Source organism: Puma concolor, chromosome E2 (genome assembly GCF_028749965.1).
Source record: "Puma concolor isolate L17-30 chromosome E2, mPumCon1.1.hap2, whole genome shotgun sequence".
Classification (NCBI taxonomy): Eukaryota; Metazoa; Chordata; class Mammalia; order Carnivora; family Felidae; genus Puma; species Puma concolor.
Window position 1 is genome coordinate 30,951,915 of NC_141681.1, and position 18,544 is coordinate 30,970,458.

The 18,544-nt window shown below is 42.6% G+C and overlaps 1 protein-coding gene across 4 annotated transcripts in view; it reads right to left on the minus strand.

The window, feature by feature from the left end:
• The window catches only part of FTO (FTO alpha-ketoglutarate dependent dioxygenase), a 394,888-nt gene that overhangs the window by 101,627 nt on the left and 274,717 nt on the right, over nt 1-18,544 (minus strand). The window lies entirely within an intron of this gene.

The following is an 18,544-nucleotide window of genomic DNA, read 5'->3' on the forward strand; positions in this document are numbered from 1 at the left end:
AAAATTCAGGATGTAGTCGACGCTGTGGAGCAGACCCACTATTGAGGGAAAGGGGTGGTGGAAGGGGGCACGTAACGGAAAGGAGGCTGAAAGTCAGGTAAGGCTTTTAAAAACCTGAGCCTTATCCTTTAGCTGGCAATGGAGAGTCAATGAAAATTTAAAAACATTAACAGTAACTCATTCCTTCAAAGGTTAGAGAGGCCAATCCCATTTGCAAATTAAGTAACTCCTAAATTGCAGGAGTCCTAAATTACTACCAACTCTTACTTAATAAACAAAGAAGGTATTATAACGTTCGGGAAACAACTGTCAACTGCGCTTCTAAGTTTTTAAGAAAGTTACGAGGAAATGAATACCTGTATTTTGTCCTTCCATAAAACTGAACAGGTTAGGGATATATCCCATAAATCCTACAATTATTTCAAGCACAAGGCATAGCTTTACTGCATTATCGCTTTTAAATAACACATCACCAGATTCTGGTTCCCAAAACCACTTTGGGGAAAAATGCTTTCCTAAGTGACATCACCCCATTTTCCATATAAAATGAAAAAAAATAAAGGCTCATATTCAGAAGTGGCAGGCTACAAAAGGAGGTTTGGTGTACCTTAACAGCCTACTATGGAACCCCCTACTGCCCTGAGAGAAACAAAGAAATAAATTAAAAATATAAAAAAAAAAAAAAAAACCCAAATACACATAGTTGGGCTTAAAAGAGGTGGGCTGGTTTTCCCCTTATCCATTAATAAAATAAATCACGGTATTTCATATTCGCAGTCATCTCTGAAAGTTCTCCTCTTAATTGCCCCATGGCATCATGTTTTATTTTAGTAAAGTTCAGATTTTATTGCTAGGGACTAATGGGCATAGAGTCCCTGAAGAACTTGTTTTAAAACATTGACCAGTCAACCATAAAAGGGATATTAAAACAGCTACAGAGGCTAAATAAGAATTAAAAAGTATAGCCACTTATTTTTAAATTAGAATCCTCTTTCACATTTAGGAATATAATAAAATGTGTCATAAACTTTCTACTTTCATTCCAAAGTATTGTTGTAAGGATCAACGGTAATGCAGATACGATCCTGCTACGGTTAAGCAGCACTCATTAAAATCAAGTGCTGTTTTTAAGCATTATGAGAGGCATTTTAAAATTATAAATGATTACAAAGTTATAAAAGCCTTCCGAGGAGAGAAACAGAAAAGGAGAAACAGGGGAAGGATCTAATGAACGAGGCGGTTGATAAACTCACATATAGCATCAGTAGGTCAAAATTCACAAGGCCAACAGGGTCAAGTCCTGGTACAGTTCTGAGATTTGTATGGATCACTGTTGCGTCATTTTGTGTCCTGCCCCCCAGTCTTGGGATCTTTTTCATAACCACGTAACACCTTTCACTTTACGGAGACGCCAAATTCTTTCCAAAGTTTTGGTATCAACGATTAGCAAAGACGCCCCATTTCTTAAGTGGGAAACCGGCCAGGAGAGAATCGATCTCCTAGCCTCGCCTCCAGTTCAACCTGAGTGGGGCACACAGATCCCCAGTGCCCTGATAAGGGGTTACAGTCCTTCTCTTCTTCCAGTGGCCGAGAAGAGGCCAAGGATTGTTCACTCAGGAGGAACAGTGGCTGCGCAGGGCGGGACCGCACACAGAACGTGGAAACGGCTCTTTCAGGCTTCCTTCTGAAATAGGGCACTAGGCGCACAGAGGGAAGATGGCTTTTCCCAACAGAAGCACTCTCTGGCCAAATAGGACAGACACAGGATGTTCAACCGAAAGGAACAATCTTTTAGTATACACGATCTCTGAAAAGACTCGGAAACAGAGATCTCAGCAGAGATCCAGGTTGGTGCCAGAAAGGGGGCGGCGGGGCGGGGTGGGGGAGGGCAGTTTCAGGAGCAGGATGGCAAAGAGGCCCAGAAGCTACCTCATTTCTAATTCTGCAGCACCTTCCGTTCCTCTCGACAGCTTTAAATAAAGGCATCTTGAACTGGTTTAGATTAGCCCCCACCAGGCACATTTGTAAAGATAAAAAGAACACGCTTGTTTTCCTTCCTCTGAAAGGGGGCAGGGAAGAGAGAGCAGGAACGTTCAGCCGGGCCTTACGGAGGAGAGAAAACAAGAGTCAAGTATGTTCTTATCCCTGTGTTGAAAAAAAAAAAAAAAAAAAAAAAAAAAGAAAGAAAGAAGAAAACAACCCAGGCCATGTTGCTTTGAAACTTCTGACTCTCAAACTTCTGGTCCTCCTTTTACCCCTGGGACACAGAGACAGCAAGGAGGAAAGCAAGGCAGGCAGGAGGTGGGGCCAGGAGCCGGGGCGGGAGAGGGGGGGAGGGGAGGAGGGACGTGTGTTTTTCTTCCTCATCCTGTAGTTCAAGGCGGCAACTAGCTTGTGTCAACATTCGGTAGCCCATCTGAACCCTATTTTAGAACAAAACAATTTCAGTTTTAAAGTGTTTGAATGACTTTAGCTAAATCTGAGGATTTGCCTATTGAATCTGGAGCTGTTCCCTTTCAACTCTGAATGAAGGAAGAATTACGAGGCTAGAGTCATTCAGTGAGGGCTGTCTGTCCTGGCACTCAATCAAAGGGATGAGGATTTGGAAAGAAAAGCCTACAGGTGATCCTCCAGGAAGCACACCAAGCAGTTATCAAAAACATACAAGTTCAAAGCAGCTCAATTTTCATATGTTAAATGTACTTGGATGCAGCCCCGGGCTCCTTTCTAGGTAAAAAATTGTGTGAAAGCTGTTTGTACTTGCGTACTTAGCAGACAAGGGAATAACAAAGCATGTGGTACAGCGGTGCCTGTGCTGGGTCCACCTCACCCCCATGTAACACAATAAATCAATCTTGTTCTCTCGGTGAAACACAATCTGATGCTGTGTCCGGGCTTCCCAGACCCGTCCCTGACTCCTCGCATTGTGGCGGATATTCATTTAGTTCACCAGTGCGAAAGGGCCGTCACAACACAAATGCCGTGGGGTCAGGCGCCCGGCATCAGCAGCTTAACAATTAACAGTGAGTGCGATTCACCGGGCTCGGGTGTGATTTTCCCCAACGCCATGATCTGGGTTTAATGGCGTATTACCTACTTAATAGCTTCACTTGGGCACTTTGGAAAGGAGAAAGAAAGGACACGCACACTGAGATTTAGGTTATAGAAGAGGGTACGTTTGGGATGGCCTTCCTGTACTAGTGACTCACCAAGTTTATAATGCCACGGAATTCTGCAGGGCACGCACAGAAGGATACAACTCCCCGTGGTGTGCCCAAGAGAACTCCGAGAAAATTAACGCATAATTTTTTTTAAGTTTATTTATTTATTTTGAGAGAGAGAGAAAGAGAGCGAGCATGTGCACAAGTGAGGGAGGGGCAGAGAGAGAGGGAGGGAGAGAGAGAGAATCCCAAGCAGGCTCCACACTGTCAGCACAGAGCCCGATGTGGAGTTCGAACCCATGATCCGTGAGATCGTGACCTGAGCTGAAATCAAGAGTTAGATGCTTTTCCATCTTACAGGTAAGCAAACTAAGAATTAAACGAGTAGCTTGCTCACAGCTGGGTAGAGCCCAGATTCAGACCTAGGATGCTGAACACAGGGTCTCTGTTCTTCACGGACCTGACTCTCTCTCCCTATACGTGACTTTCTTGAACCGGAGTTGGCTTTTATGACTAACGTGATTACCAGCCTACTGGGCTAGAGCCCCCAGTAACCTCCTCAAATCTACCCCTTCCCTCCTTATTGCTAACCAACTGCCAACTCTTTCCGGCCTGGCGCTCTTTCTGCCAGTGCCCACGTGAGGTTTCGCCACATCTTGCTTTCCCAAGTGCAACAGGCCAGCTTGTGGTTTCTTTTCTCCACGTCTCTGCTCACTCTGTTCCTGAAGCTTGACATACCGCCTGCCTCCTTCGCGCATCACGATCCCCTACATTCTTCCATGCCCAGGTCAAAAGAAGCTTCTCCCCCCCCATCTTGACTACTCTCTCGGCTGTGCTCCCAGAGCCGTCAGCCGAATCTTTATTTAGTATGTATTTCATCCTCCTTGGCATTCTATTCCTCCAGACTTCCTCACCCAAAGCCCCCATGAACTAAACCCCAAGTATCATGAGTACTGCGTAGTATTTATTTTCATTTCTGGGGTACCGAGGGCTTCCACGTGTATTTTTCTGAACTTGGAAGAGTGGAAGGCAGGGAGAAAGAGTATCTGAAGATTCTTTCTAGGTCACAGATGCTTGATTCAGGTGATAGCAGACAACAAAAACAAAGGAATAACAACCACCACCACAACAAACCCTAGTATGACACGCGGTAACACTAGGCATCAATGCCAAACTGTCCGGGTTAAAAATCCTCCTTCTACCGCTTATTAGCGCTATAACCTTGGAAAAGATTCTTAACTTCTCGGCGGGGTGGCGGGGGGTGGGGTCCAATTTCTTTACCGCAAGAATGAGGGATGACAATGCTACCTACCCCGTGAATTTGCCGTAAAGGATTAAACAATGCAGGAAGCACTTAGAACAGCACTTGGCACATAGCGTCAGATGGATGGCAGGTCTATCGCTACGTGGAGGGAATATTTCCTTTCCTTGCCATCTAAGACACTAGCTTCTTAAAACAGGGACAAAAGAGAAGGAAGCATTATCGTCCATGCTCCCTCTTTGAGAATCCGAGATGAAAAAACTCTAAGAAGTTGAATATTGCAAACTCTGCTAGACTTTTTTTTTTTTTTTTCTCTCATAGCTCAGCTTAAGGCCCCGACACAAAAGAGCAAAATGCCATAAACCTGGCTCCTCCTGGCTGCTTATTGTCTTGGTGCTGAACGATCAATTTGAAGGCACATTAAGTCATTTAACAGGTCACCAAGTAGCAGAAAGCTAAAAGTTTAACCATATTTACAAGGAAGAATTATATGAAAATATTTTTACTGACACCATAAAAACCACCGTTAAAAATGGCTGCATTGAAATACTGAGCATGTATGGGACAAATGGGCAGCTCTTAAAATACTACCTGGTTCCAGACAGTCCAAATTCTGTGTCTCGTTAGCAAATAAGATAAGTGACTTTGTCTGAAATGATGTTTTATAAATCCTATTAACAGGCTATAAGGGAGGCCGTGGTTCCCAAAACAGGAGAACTAATTTCGGAGTTCAATCCCCATTGTGCCTACAAAAGGTGGGGGGGGGGGGGGGGGCAGAGGGGAGGGGCTGTTTGCAGACAGATCCACTCACCACTCTATTTTATACTGTTCAAAATACCTGCACCCTCGTTATCTCACTTGCTCCTCATGACAAGCCCGGGAGGCAGGTTGGGCCAATATTACTACTCCTCGGGTTTTTAACAAGCACAGAGAAAAGTGAAGCGGCTTTGTCGAAGTCAGGTGAACGCAGAACTAGGTGTGACCCCAGGTGGCCCCGTGGCCCTTCCCGCCACGCGTGGGTTGTAAGAGCCAGCGAATATGACGTACAGGTGGATGCACCCCTGTCTGCACAAACCCACAGGACACTGTCCTTTTCAACTCTGCATCCAGATAAATTATAAGGCACTTGTTGGTTCTTTCACTTTTTTGAAAAATAGAAGTGATACACTCTCACCACCGCATAAAATATCGCACGGCGCTTTGTGTATACTTTTTTTTTTTTTTTTTTTTTAAAGAGCAGGACGTACTCCAGTGATGGGTGCAATTTTGTTTTTGCCTTTTCTTGCCAAAAAGAAAATATGGCTTTAATAGAAGTTTACATCTGCGTGGTATTACATGCATGTAAAACAGATGTAACCTAATTACATTTTCATTTAAATTGCTAAATAGCTACTTAAGTAAAAAGCTAAAATAACATACAAACAACAGTTACTATAATAACAAGTGTACTTAGAATTGAATGAAAAGGATCAAAGCTGCAGCATATAGAATTTGAGTTGGTCTTTCAAAAAGAGAGCGACTTCACAACGCTGCCTTCATGTAACTCAGTAATTTAATGTCTCTCCAGCTCAGCCTAAAGACACAGCTCCACTCGGCCTAGACACATGGAAGGAAATCCATAGAGTTTATATAAAGACTCTGGGTTTCATGAAGATTAGACACACTCTACTAGAGATTATATAGCAATCCCCTAAATTGGAAATTAGAATTCCAGGGCAATACAATCAGCTTGATTATGGTTTTCAGCAGACCTGTCTAGGCTGAAATCAGAAATGGGCTCCCAACCCTGGGATCAGAGCACCCTTTTGGGATTTTTTGCAGAAGACAACAGTACATGTGAGCCATTGCATATTCATGGCCCGTCCCTTCCTGTGTGCCACACAAAGAAAGGCTCGTCAGAAGGATCCAGTGCGTTTGGGACGATGTTCAGCTTTGGAGAAGGGAACGCGTGGCTGCTCTTCACAAAGGAGGCCAAGGCAACCCCATGTTGCCAGGCTGAGATGGCTGAAATCCTCAACGGTATGTTCTGGAAGAACACAGACCAGCTTAACCTAGCCTTGCTGAGTAACGTCCACGGCTAGCTTTCCTTTTGTTGATTCCAATCCCATTTTTCACAAAAGCGGGTGGCCGTGGTTGTTGTTTTAAGCAGTCTGAGAAGAAAACTGGACATTGAGAGCGTTAGCGTGGTATAAAATGATTTCAAAATTACAGCAGTCTATCACCAAAAGCAAAGGCTTTGGTGCTGGAATGCCTCATGAAAATACTCTCACATTCGCTTTCTTCTCTAAACTAGACCAGCCAGTTTTTCTTAATTTTGCAAAGAAGTGTTGAAAAATAAAAGACTTAGATCCAGCCAGCCCTATTGGATCACGGGTCTGGAACGTTTAAGAGGAATTAAGAAAAAAAGAGAGAGAGAGAAAGAGAGAGAGAGAAAGAAAGAAAGAAAGAAAGGAAGGAAGGAGAAAGAAAGAAAGAAAGAAAGAAAGAAAGAAAGAAAGAAAGAAGAAAGAAAGGAAGGAAGGAAGGAAGGAAGGAAGGAAGGAAGGAAGGAGAAAGAAAGAAAGGAAGGAAGGAAGGAAGGAAGGAAGGAAGGAGAAAGGAAGGAAGGAAGGAAGGAAGGAGAAAGAAAGAAAGAAAGAAAGAAAGAAAGAAAGAAAGAAAGAAAGGAGAAAGAAAGAAAGAAAGAAAGGAGAAAGAAAGAAAGGAAGGAGAAAGAAAGAAAGAAGGAAAGAAAGAAAGAAAGAAGAAAGAAAGAAAGAAAGAAAGGAGAAAGAAAGAAAGAAAGAAAGAAAGAAAGAAAGAAAGGAGAAAGAAAGAAAGGAAGGAGAAAGAAAGAAAGAAAGAAAGAAAGAAAGAAAGAAAGAAAGAAAGAAGGAAAGAAATGGAACACCTCTCCTAAAACTATGGGTTTCAAACTGAGAACGTCCTTATCAAAGGCATGGACAAACTCTTTTAAAAATTATGGGGCGCCTGAGTGGCGCAGTCGGTTAAGCGTCCGACTTCAGCCAGGTCACGATCTCGCGGTCCGTGAGTTCGAGCCCCGCATCGGGCTCTGGGCTGATGGCTCAGAGCCTGGAGCCTGTTTCCGATTCTGTGTCTCCCTCTCTCTCTGCCCCTCCCCCATTCATGCTCTGTCTCTCTCTGTCCCAAAAATAAATAAACGTTGAAAAAAAAATTAAAAAAAAATAAATAAAAATAAAAATTAGCTTTAAATTATATCCCAGGATACCTATCTTTACATGTGCAGTTAGCTCCTGGCCCCCCTTTCCGTCCGATTTGGCGAATGTCCTCTCTCTGGAGGTGAAGGATCAGAGGTGAGGCACTGAAAGATGTGGACACGGAAGAATCACCCGGGGCCAGCATCTGGGGTCAACACTGGCACTCCTTCCTCGATGCTGCCCCGAGATGGTATTTTAAGGGGCAAGCAAAGGGCTGTAAGTGCGCATACTGCCTCTCCCTTAACTATTCTACAAACAGCCTGTACTTCAATCTCATCAAAGACCAAACAGGGCTCCCATGCATTCAAAGTTTGGTGGCAAAGGGGCGCCTGGGTGGCTCAGTCGGTTGAGCGTCTGACTTCGGCTCAGGTTGTGATCTCACAGCTCGTGAGTTCGAGCCCCGCGTTGGGCTCTTTGCTGACAGCCCGGAGCCTGGAGCCTGCTTCGGATTCTGGGTCTCCCTCCATCTCTGCCCCTAACCCCGCTCGCATTCTGTCTCTGTCTCTCTCAAAAATAAATAACCATTTAAAAAAAAATTTTTTTTTTAAGTTTGGTGGCAAAGATTTTCTTTTGCTTTTTCATACCTGGGCGTCTCACACCCAAACCGTGGTGATTCCCTGCCCGAAACAGTCTCTGGATCTAGTAACAAGGGGGCTTGTTTGGGAAGGGGACAGGAAACGTAACTTCAAGAATCTTCTCCCACAGCTACTCCCAAAGCCGAGGGCTTTGGCTTGGTCTCTTCAGATCGGCTGCTGTTTGCTTTCTGCAAAAGGTGTTCGTAATAAAAGTTTCACAATGTGTCGAGAACAAGTTTGCAAACGACAAGTGAAGGCTTGTCATGATTTTGTAACCAATTATTTCATTTGTGTTTTATAAATCGGTCATAAATGTCATTGACTAATTGCTGTCCTCCCCCTCCCCACCCACCCCCACCCCCCCCACTGGAACAAACAGGCAACCTTGTACCACTCTTGCCAGGGGCCAAGAATTAATGGCAGGCTTTAAACTAAACTTCACCTATTTGGAAGGACATCAGTGGCGGCTGAGGACACACTGTAATTTCTCTACTCACCACCACGCCTCTCTGCCCTGAAGAACAAACATATTTCCGTCATTCCACTCTCTACCCAAGAAACTCAGATGCCAGGAGAAAGCATGAAGGACGGGCCCCAAAGAAACAATATTAAAATAATCATATTACAATATCACGGACTTCGTCAAAGTCTTATCTGATCATTACTAAACCAGCAGTTACTCAAAAGCACACATTGAGTGATGATTCATCTGTTTGAGCATGGCACGAACGCTGTCTTCTACTGAGGCTTAGTAGCTCTGGGAAAGGAGATGTGTGTGAATAACGTCCTGCCTCACAGTGAACTTTAAAGAATAACCACATTCCAAAGGCTGATGCCAGAGGCGGGGAGGAGAGAGAAGTAATTACTTTGTGATGGGTTAAAAGTCAGCAAGGAAAGAAAGCTAAGGGCGGCTCTGTCCTACCAACTTTTCTGGAACTCTGCTCTCTTAGTTAGGTCAGCCTTGACAAAGGATCTATGACTCTAAAACAAAAGAAAACAAAAGCACGAAAAAATGACATAAACGTGAGAAGCTGCCCTCGTTTTCAGAGTAACTACATTCTTCACCATAGCGGTGGAGTCTACAGAATCGTTCAGTAATTGTTCAGAACCCACCCAGCTATGAACACCTCCCTCGGAGAATGAGAAGGTACTGCCACGAAGCACCCAGCTCCCGTTCTGTCCATTTTGTGCAAGCTGAAGTCACGACTGTGGCTGAGAGGCCAAACCCAGCCCTCACACATGTTTTTAAACTTTAAAAAAAAGTTAGCCGTCAACATTTCTACGGAAGTACGTTTCGTTAAAAAAAAAAAAAAATCTGGATTTCTGGCTTCTTTCGGAAAAAAGAGATCTGGCGGGTGCATCACAACGGGATCACCTGGCCCCATGGCCGGCAGTGGGCTGGTCACGGCGACCGCGGGCTGCAGCAGAGGACTGGCTGGCTGTCCTCTTGCGGCTGAAGTGTGCTTTCTGGTTCTGTCTGGTGCCCTCAGCTCCCTCCCACACTGTACCTCGCCCGCCTCCCTCGCTGACATTACCTGCTGGCTCCTGTGCGGATCTGGGCTGTTTCTGCTGTTTTGCGTAACTACTAATTAACTGCTCTGCAAATTCCCTATTTGAAAGGGGGGGGGGGGGGGGAGATTGCAGAAGCCCTGAGTCCCATCGAACAATTCCAACTGTGACCAAAATTCCGCTCGGTGTTTGAGCTTCAGAACAACGCCGTGCCACACATCCCTGTGCCTGTCTGAAGACATCTCGACCCCCATCCGCTCAGATAACCTAGCGGTCAGCCTCTCCTCCAGGTATCCAATACCCTAGGGGGTCTGTGGCATGTTTTGTGGGCAAACTATGAAAACGAACCACACTATTCTCTAAAGGAAAAAAAAAAAACCACCACATTCTATTTTTATTTACTCGTATTACTATAAATTAAGTCTGTTCAAAGTTGACCTATCAGACATGCATTTTTTCAGCCCCACTTTTTTTTTTTTTTTTACAGTTACGATAGAGAAAAACCATCCATTCTTCGTGATCTATTTTTTTTATAATGAGGACCACCAAAAAATGCAGAGAGGAATCTCAGGACCTTTGGAAATAAAAATGAATGTACATATTTTGTGCTAGCTGGCAGTAATTACTTTACCATGTGAGGCTCGGGGTAGGTAGTAACGTGCAATACCTTTAAACTGGGAGCTGTCCCAAAAAACAAACAGGAAAAAAAAAAAAAACAACAAAACACCTGACCTCTGACCCTGTTTTGAAGCATCACTACCCGCTTGGGTAGTGTTTGCATGTTGAAATATTTATTTCCTTCATAAAAAAATCTATCTGAATATCCAATCTCTCGGCAGAAAAGAGTCTTATTTCCATGTTAGCAGAAGCCCTTAAGTAATTTGGGGCTATGATCTGAACACTACAAGCTTTACCCACTTAAAACTTTGCCAGCTTCAAGCTGCATGTTTTTCTCACCAGCTCCTCATTTGCAAAGCATATTAGAGATTCAGGTGAAAGGTGACCAAGTTTCCATAGCTCGGAAGCCCAGTTAGAAAACTAGGTTTCTTGGGCAGAGCCGCCACGAGAGCAGTATTTCTGGGCCTTCTGTCACTCGAAGACAGGGCTTGTATCACCAGTGCGGGTGAACAAGTTCTGACGAGCAGGTATTGTAATGGCAACTTTCGGGACGAGGTGTGGGAGAGACTGAAACCTCTCTGAACCCTCCAGGCAAACAAGCGATGCCACTGAAAACGCCTCTGGATTGTGACATTAGGGCACAGGAACATCGTCAGGGTGAGGCTTTCTTTATCCGCTCACTGATCATGGTATCTGAATGAAAGGCCTAATAAAAGTCACTTAGACTTTAATTTCCACCACGAAAAGGAAAATTGAAATCTCACGTAAGGCGCCCTCCCTGCATCATATTCGCAAAACTGGGCAGGCCAAAGGGGGGAGGTGCAGGTGAGGCGTGCCGTGCCTTTCCACGAGCGTGCAACCCTCCACCTTCACGGGCAGTGACGTTGAGATTAACAGCCCCCCAGCTCCGACTCTGCAGTGCTCGCCAATGAGAAAGTGTGGTGGGGTGAGCCTTTGCCTCATCCTTCTCGGAGGCCCAGGATCCAGATACTAAAATTAAGCTCAGAATGGCTCTTAAAAGCCATTTAGGGCTTTAGGTTTTCCTTCACGGCTGCTGACATTACTTACGAGGGGAGATTGCTTTGCGTTTTTGGTGCAACGATTGGGGGAACACAAAGGAATATGCCACTTGAACTTTACCTCCAACTGAAAAAGAAAAACCACTTAAAAACTTTTTTTTTTTTTTAATGTAAGAATCATTGACACGACCTTCCCTCCAAATTTGACGACAGCTCACTAGGCCTGAAATACTGTGCAGAACCCATGCTATCCCTCTCTGAGGAAAACTGGCTAAAGTCTGTTTAGCCTTGTGTACAACGTGAATCTGTGGGAATGTAGAATTCTGTAATTCCAAAGTACGACAAAGTGGTTTTTGCAGCTAATCCTGTGTCCGTTATGGTTGCTCTAGGAAGGAAAACAAAACAAAACAAAAAACCCAACTATGTTGCAATGAAAAAGAAAACTGTTGTATACCGAGCTATTTAAATACAATCTTTTCTCTTACCCAAGAACTTCCCATTTAGATTTATGATAAGAACAAGCCTAACTCCTAGAGCAGAAGTATGCATCCGCCGGACAGCATTGTCAGTAGCTGGCTGTTCGATGCTGCTTCGGATTTACAAGCAAAAGGTCTCACAGACAGCTGTTTGGATCCTAACCTGCTTGGAAGGAGAGGCACTTTGTAGGACATACACGCTGTTGATCGGGGCCTCAGCAAGTGTCTGAGCACCTTTGGGCAAATCAGAAAAAGGTGCCCCGTGTGGGCAAGCAAAGTCTCCCAGTTTGGAGCATGGGCTGGACATTAGCTCTTCTTCACAGCAGCTCTCTTACCCAGGAGCCCATATGCAGCGTGTAACCTGTGTGGCGAGTCCTGAACGTGACAGATGCAGAAGCGGGGCTTTTTCTCAGCCACTCTGGTTTCCATGTAGCAAAAGTTTTGCTAAATAATCTTACCAGGGGGTGCCTGGGTGGTTCAGTCAGTTAAGCGTCCGACTTCCACTCAGGTCATGATCTCCCTGTTTCCAAGTTCAAGCCCCACGTCGGGCTCTGTGCTGAGAGCTCGGAGCCTGGAGCCCGCTTCAGATTCTGTGTCTCCCCCTCTCTCTGCACCGCCCCCACCCCGGTCCCGGCCGCACTCTGTCTCTCTCTCTCTCAAATATAAATAAACGTTAAAAAAATAATAATCTCACCAGAACACAGAGGTCAGGGACTAATTTCACAACTGATAAAATGGCCTCGGGAGCATCAAGTTAGAAGGATGAGGAATAAATCAAGGGATTCCAGTCAGGAATAATTAGGAGTCGCCACAGAAAAGTGCAAAGGCATGTGGTTTCACGACACGATTAACCAGTTCTTCTAGACTTAAGGGTGGGACTGGTTCTATCTTCTTCATAGTTCGACTCGTGAAGGCCACACACAGCTGGGAGCAGTGGGTTTGGTTCCCTCACTGGTAGGAAGGGCTGTGCGTGGCCTGCTGGTAAGCAGCAGAAGCTTGGAAGCTGGGTTTTCAAGTCTAGAGATGAGAGTCACTGAGCTCGCATGCTTTGGCTTCAGGCTTCCTTGTGCAAGCCAAGAGCTCCAAGGACAGGGCAAACTGAATGAAGGCCAACGGGAAGGGAGCAACCAAAGGCCAACCAAAAGAGCTTCAGAAATGACCAAAAGAGCTGGCACGTCTCAATTTTAGCATGGACCTAGGAAAGCAAAGTTAGTGACTGCAGAGTCATGTCAGATGTACGAAGACTTCCTAGTTCTCTTCCTTACCTCCATATTGGGATTCTGCCCCCAAAGTCAGTTATAATTGTCAAAGAGTAGCGACACCTTGATAATGAGCTTGTGACTTTGTAGCTATTAACAATTAACATGTATGCCTCCAAAGGGGGGGGGGGTGGGGCAGAGATTGACATAAGACACAAGAAATTCACACACATACCCACAGCCAGGAAACATGAAAGATGTCCAACCATAGTAGGGACAAAGAAATGAAATGAGAGATAACTTTTTGCCCATAAAATTGGCAAAGATTTTTTTTTAAATGATAATATTCCATCCTCCCAAACACGAGAAGAGAAAGGCATTCTCAAAAACTGTAGATGAAAATGTAAATTGGAACATGTTTCTGAAAATCAAGTGGGTAATGTTTTATTCAAACACTCACTGCACACATATTTATCAAGTACTACAATGTGTTGTGAACTTACAAAGTATACTTCCTTTCACCGTGTAATTTGATATCTAGAAATTTATTCAATAAAGGCTCAAAGATTATATAAAAGGATATCTGTCATAATATTTAAAAGTGAAAAGGTGGTGCGTGGGTGGCTCAGTCGGTTAAGCGTCTGACTTCAGCTCAGGTGCTGATCTCACAGTCTGTGAGTTCGAGCCCCATGTCAGGCTCTGGGCTGACAGCTCAGAGCCTGGAGTCTGTTTCAAATTCTGTGTCTCCCTCTCTCTCTGCACCTCCCCCTGTTCATGCTCTGTTTGTCTCTCTCTCTCTCAAAAATAAACAAACATTAAACACATTTTTTTTAAAGTGAAAAAAGATATATAGTTAAACAGATTATATATTTTGAGGGGGATTATTCTTGAATGAAATGTAATTAATGAGAAAATAATCACAAAATAATATTCTGTGAAAAAGAAAGATACAGAAACTTTTTAAAACAGAAATCTTTCTAATCATACACTCGATGCTAACAGTTCTGGACAGTAAGATTACGGGTAATTTTTGTCTTTTTCTTATACTGTTATGTAGTTTTCAAATATTCCACAAGGAGAATTTATTAATTTTAAAAATAGGAGGAAGTACTGAACAACAACAAAAGAATTCGCTGAAGGGCAAGACGTATTTGCTGTTTTACAAAAACAGCAAAATGGGGACGTAAAAACTCCAAATGTACCCTTCAGTGGAGATTTACAAATCCTGAAGATATGCAAATTTGGGGTCCTGAAACCATGTTGAAGGAGCCTATGTAAACAGAAGTGGTAAAGGTTCAAAACAGAAGATCCATCAGAGATGTCCCAGGTTAATCTCTTCATTGGATAGTTGTGGCAACAAAGACCAAGTATTGCAATGACCCAGGGTGCCTGGCTTCCAATCTATGCCTTTTCCATGACACTAGGGACAGCAATAGGTTCCATTCTATATTTTAAGAGCCAATCAAATGGTGGTAGCTGTTCACTATGCTCTGTTGAGAAGACTATATAGGAGCTCAGGAAGGAAGAGGCAGTCAGATTAGTGACATCTGCATGGGCCAGAGAAGGGGGAGTGTTGGTAGGCATGCCTCATACATGACATTCTGCCAAAAAAAAAAAAAAAAAAAAAAAAGACAAAATACTGTCTTCTCCAAACCAGGTGTTGGTCACTATAAAACAGTAAATGTTGGAGAACCTGGCTGGCTCAGTTGGTTAAACGTTCAGCCTCGGTTCAGGTCATGATCTCACGGTTCGTGAGTTCGAGCCCCATGTCTGGGCTGTCAGCACAGAGCCTGGAGCCCGCTTCGGATTCTGTGTCTCCCTCTCTCTGCTCTCCCCAGCTCACGCTCTGTCTCTCTTTCTCCTTCAAAAATAAATAAACATTAACAGTTTTTAGAAATAGTAAATGTCTATTTCTAGGGGAACATTTGATATAAATTAGGACTAAATACAATTATGGCTCCAATGGGCTAAGAATGAAGAGGCAAATTTATACTTTCCGATTGAAAAGGGGCAATTCCAGGTTTCATAAAGGGGCAGCATCATGCTTCAAGGAAATATTTCTACTCCCTCCACACAAAGAAGCTGGGAGGCAAAAGCTAAAAAGTTGAAAGCGTGAATGCATGCCTTTCCTCTGGAAAGTGTCAAATTGAAATAAAGTTCAAAAACGTGAGGGACGCTGCATGCAAGTCTTGATGCTAAAAAAAGCCCAAAACCAATCAAGCCTTGGAGAAACTTCAAAAGTGTCTACTTCACAAAAAAGTTAATAATGAATGAAGTCTACTGACACCTGTTAAGTAGGGTGTCCATAGGGATAAGACCTCTACAGGGAAGTCACACCTGTGAAAATGAATAGGAAAATAGTAAATAAAATACCAGCAGGTCAAGTCCATCTGTGTCAAGTCCATCACAATCAAGTCAGGTCCATTCCAGGAATGCAAAGATGGTTCAACAGCATAAACTCTAACAATGTAATATATCACGTTTACAAATTAAAGGAAAAAAAAAAAACATACGGTCATCTCAGTAGACAACCTCTCTCCGAAAAAATTAGGATCCAATTGAATGCAATATGCATCAAATAGGATAAAAATTCCTTTACTTGATAAAAAGTATGGACTAGAAATCTCAAACTGACTTGTGCGACACTGGAACTGTCATAGTTAACAATAAAAAAATATAAAGATGCCTACTAACTCTACTACTGTTCAACACTTTTCTGGAAATCTCAGCTAAGACAGGAAGAAAGATAAATAAAATAGTATCTGTGTTGGAGAGAAAAGGGCGACATCATTGTTACGTTATATCATTCGCTATCCAGAAATTCCAAGGAAATCAACTGAGAAACTACTAGGAATGAGAAAAGAATTTAGTAAGGTATACAAATAAAGATAAAAACTCAGCAGCTATCCTACATGTGTGTAATTCCATTGAAAATAGTGACACTTTAAAATACCTAAAAATAAATGTAAAAGGATGTGAAGAAAAGTTCTAAAACTCTACTTAAAAGACACAAGAGGTAACAGTAGCAAATGAAGACATACATTATTTTAATGGATGAAGAAAAAGTTTGTTTTAAAGTTCTCTAACATAGCAATCTATAAATTCAATGCACTCGTTATAAAAATGCCAACAGCATTTTTAAAAAAATGGAATCTGACCACCTGATTCTAAAGTTCGTTTGGAAGTAAAAGGCAGGAAACAGCAACAAAATTATTTAAAAAAAGAAAATGAGAGGGGAATAAGCCCTCCATTTCAAAACATAAAACTTTGGTAATCGGGCCAAAATAGAAATCAAGGAACAGGATTAAATACAGAACACACGAAGAACCACAAATCAAAAAGAGAAAGATAAACAACTTAACAGAAATTGCATAAAGGATGTGAACAGATGAAACGAGAAGAAAAAGTAAAAGGTCCACTAACACCACCTATCAAAGTGGCAAAAATACAATGATCAAGAGTGATAAATTGGTATCAGTTCTTCATACACAGTTGATGGGAATGTAAATTGGCATAGCTCTTTTAGAGGGTGATTTCACAGTTACTACAATCTTCAATGCACACACATCTAACCTATTAGTACCATTGCTGGGGATTTGGCTGCAGAAATAGTCCATATATGCACCAAGAGTCATCAGAAGAGGTAGATCAAACAGGACACACACCAAGCCGATCACATCACTTTTCCCCGGGGAAAGCAATATACTTGGCGGGGCACTCAAAGGAAGTCTGCTTTTCTGGAGAGGCAATACAGAGTCATGGTGACCTGCAGACAATGGAGCTAGGCTGCTGGTTCTGTTACTTAAATCAACCTGCCCCTCAGCTTTCTCATCTGCAAGTTGGGGGTGATAACAGTCCCTACTCATAGGGTTGCATCAAATTCATATACATCAAGCATGTGTCTAGCATACAGTAAACTATTAGGGGGACAGAAATATTAGCTGTTAGGATGAGCTGTATAAAATTGCTGCTATGTGGCTGTTTTGATCTATAGAAATAGTAATTTTCTATGGTCCAAGTCAATGTTCTTTATATTGCTTTTATTTTTTAAAATAAACATTACATGCCTTTTTTAAAAAAAAAACTGTGGAGAAGCCATGATGGGGGTAAGATTAGTAGAGAGGGGCTGAAGGGAGTCACTGTGTGCAGAGAGATATTAAATAATCTCAATACTGTGTCTAGAAAGAGCTTATCTTTCGGGGAGGAAAGCCAATATTTAGAATAACTTCGCCAAGTAAAATTTGAGACATGCTTTCAAAATCTATTTTGTGCATATTTCCATATGAACCCACTGGACCAAATCTTTATACAAATGACTATATTCTGTGCAACAGTAATGTTATGAAACCTGGAATTTCAAAGAAATATTTAAAATGTAATAATGTATACCTTAGCATGAAATAATTAATAAAACGTCTTTTGCCAAAGTATTACATACTGCTTTATCCTAAATAAACAGCATGTCTTAAATTTGTTATAATTATAACACCCATATAATGTTAAGGACACAGCTCTAACACATGCACACGCGCGCGCGCGCGCACACACGCGCGCGCGCGCGCACACACACACAGACTACTATAATATTTAAAACCGAATTAAGGGAATGTCTGTATTTAAAAAGGGTTAGATTGGCCTTGGTTTTTTGAATGCCAGCATCAATTTTTAAATGTACTCTCTATAAAAACTCGTGAAACATTCTCAGCTGAAGTCAATTTAGAAAGAGAAAAATTTATATAAATATAAAAACAAATCTTTGGTATTAAATACACAAACAACTCCGGGAGAGTCGAGAGTCCTAGGAAACGGGGCTATAAATAGTTTGACATTATTACACAATCTTCTCTGCATATCTTGTAATAGAAACTGCTACGGGTGATTGAAGAAATAAGCAACTTTGACATTTCTGAATGTAACTTCAGGAGATTATTTCATCATAAAGGATTGGTGCAGAATATACTAACCAACAACTCAATATCAAAACTCTCCTTGCAACTCTAAAACACTGCCGAATGACATTTAAGATAATCCATTTATCACCATCCAATACAGGCTGCTTGTTCACAAAATGTCACTGACAAGGCTGGAGCAACCCCGTCCCCAGGCAGTGAGTACATGTGACAAGGAATCTTTAATATAGCATCAGCTTCATTTCCTTATATGCTACTGCCGTACCTTGGACTTTGGCTCCCAGAGTTTCTGCAATTTATACGAGCAGCTGTACAAATGAAATGCCTTCTCTTTTTGTCACACACCACACAGGAACATCCCCCTCCAAGGATAATGAAAAGTCTGCATGTTCATTTGCACGCACGCAATTTACTCATGGTGAATTGTTGATGTTTCTATCAGCCGTCCTGGAAAAGCTCGGTGCTTCTACTCTCAACACTGGTAATTCTGAAAATGGCAATAATTCTTTATAATAATAATAAAGGTAACAGAGACTTGTGTTTATGTGCTGCGTCTTTGTATTTCCAAGTTGTTTTGTACACGATACCTCATGCTTCT